Below are 2,369 nucleotides of genomic sequence, written 5' to 3' on the forward strand. Positions count from 1 at the left end.
GTATCTCACTTCGCATTGAAATCGCCACACATTACCGCTACATTAAATGAAGCAATAAAATATGCTATGTTCGACCATTTCTTTTAGATAAAAGAGAAAAAAGTGATGCACGCCTCCCTGCCAATCGTGGCGGCAGGTGGATTAGGCAGCGGAGGGGCCGGGAAGGTTCCCCAGAAAAGGCGGGACACACAAATGACCTCACACTGGGCCTTGTGGATGACGTCAGCCCTGTATTTCTCGTCCTGCCTCTCAAAAGATGTGTAGTCGTGCGATTCCTGCTGGTTATTCACAGCACTTCTTTCTTTATATCTGTAAGCGTAGATATCGTCGGTTCGTAGTCACATCCATAATTCCTCTCTGTGTAGCAAAGGGTCTTCATTCGACGATAACCATATGCTTCTTCATTGTTGCACAAATGGCAACATCTTCATCAAAGTCCGTACAACACCTTGGTCTTCATGACTCACCTGGTTACTCTGCGTGCGTAAGATAGGCATATGAAACACCTCACAGAAAACGGAATGCTGGCACACTATACAGGATGTGTGACTCAAGTCAGACGCTAAATGGGTTGGTTATTTTAGAGCTGACGGTTATTTTCTCCCTGTCTCACTTTTTTTTTAGTTCGCTGGTAAGTGTTGCGTTATTGGCATTCGGAAAGTTGTTTCACTGGCATCCGGAAATGAAATATAAGAACGTGCTCTGCTTGTTGCAGCAAAATTATGTAATAATATAGCTTTGACAAGTTACAACTATCTAAACACATTCGCTAAACTTTACTGTCTCACACTGTTATCCTTTTCCATTTGTTTCACAGCGACCACACGTCGTTCGGTGCCCCTCACTCCCGCACACAACACCGGCGCTTTTTACCTTCGAGGCACTTCCTCCTCTTCGACAGCGGTTCCTCCGAAAGGGAACGATCGGCGAGTGGCGAGCTGATCGCCGCGAGGATGGCGAGCTGAAGAAGGAAGTATGTACGGTTGTCTGTCACGGAGTAGAAGCGGCGCGGCGTCCCTGGCGGGCGCCGGTGGAGTAATGCCTTTATATTTGGTGGAGGGTCGTGCTATTCCCGCCGACTGACGTGTGGGCTGACTCACTCACACCGTTCACCCGCTCTCAGACGCACGTACATACGCACGTACACGCTTGTACACACCCTCGCCCTAAACTACTCAGCACGTGGGCAAATAACGTTTGATTTTTGGTGAATGTTATTATATACTCGTGAGTTTGTTCACTATAGCTTTCCTTTCATTACACATTGTGTATGGCACGCTTCATCTCGTTTAATCCCTATTCTCTTTGCAACCTTACAATGTTAATGTTTACAAATAAAATATAGTAAAATAAAGTGAACAACGTACAAACATACGCAACACATTAACACTATTAAAGATATCTACACTGATTGCAATGCTACGAATCATAAATAATCTAATTTCAAATCTATTCGCACTCCCTCTCTTTCTCGCTCCCTGAATCGGTCCCGTCAGATGAAAATCTGATCTGTTTCATAAAATCATGCCAGATGAACGGCATAGCTGTTAGTAGGCCCTAAAATGGGAACTTAGATTTAGCTTGATCTAGAATTCGAGGTATGCATTTCACCCCGCCGTATCTTAAAATTCCACATCTGACGTCCGGGTGCGTGTGGGAGGCGAGCTGACCTAGCATGACATCCACTGCCGCGTCTGGTTTGTTCATCGTTGTTCGTTGTTTTGACGACCACTGGCCACCACCATAGCTATAACGTCGAGAGGAGACTTTTTCGCTGATGGAAATAACTATTTACATGACATTTTCGAGATCAGACTCGAAAACGTGCGACGTGAAATGAGAATTGCAACCTACTTCTTGTTTTGTTATTCCAGACTGGAATGTGTTGATGTCAGCGGTTCCCCATCATTATTATCCGGCTGGCCAGCCATGGATGACGTCACGCAATGCAATTGAAGCTGAAGGCGACTCGACTTCTTGCATTATCATCCTAATGCCGCTCTCCACCTTCCCTCCTCCCGCCGAGAACACAGAAAACACGAATAATTGAAGGGCGTTTAGCTCTCTTATTCCATGACGCAAGACCTTCCTATGCGTAATTTTCATTACCTTGCCCGCGGCCAGTGCACGAGCGGGAAAGTGGCGGCTGTGAAGACAATTGCCAACGGGGACACGCACTGTTTCCTGATCTCGCGCGAAAGATGTGAGGCCCGATCCGCTGGCGGCGCCGACCCGCTCACTCAGGCGAGTCCGAAACGGGTCAGCGGTCTTTGTCCTTCCCAGATGCAAAGCCAGACAAAGGGAGGATTTAGGACCACACGGGTTTTGCTGTGTGGAGGAATGATGTAGCTATTCCTACAAACACCCAT

The 2,369-nt window shown here is 46.9% G+C and overlaps 1 protein-coding gene across 1 annotated transcript in view; it reads right to left on the reverse strand.

Annotated features, from left to right (window-relative positions):
- The window catches only part of LOC119592647 (serine/arginine repetitive matrix protein 2-like), a gene marked incomplete in the record, with an annotated part of 68,424 nt that extends 67,373 nt beyond the window's left edge, over positions 1 to 1,051 (reverse strand). Inside the window, 1 exon segment of the mRNA XM_037941561.1 lies at positions 874 to 1,051.
- Between the last annotated feature and the right edge of the window lie 1,318 nt (positions 1,052 to 2,369).

The sequence above is a fragment of the Penaeus monodon genome, chromosome 30, assembly GCF_015228065.2.
Source record: "Penaeus monodon isolate SGIC_2016 chromosome 30, NSTDA_Pmon_1, whole genome shotgun sequence".
Lineage (NCBI taxonomy): Eukaryota > Metazoa > Arthropoda > Malacostraca > Decapoda > Penaeidae > Penaeus > Penaeus monodon.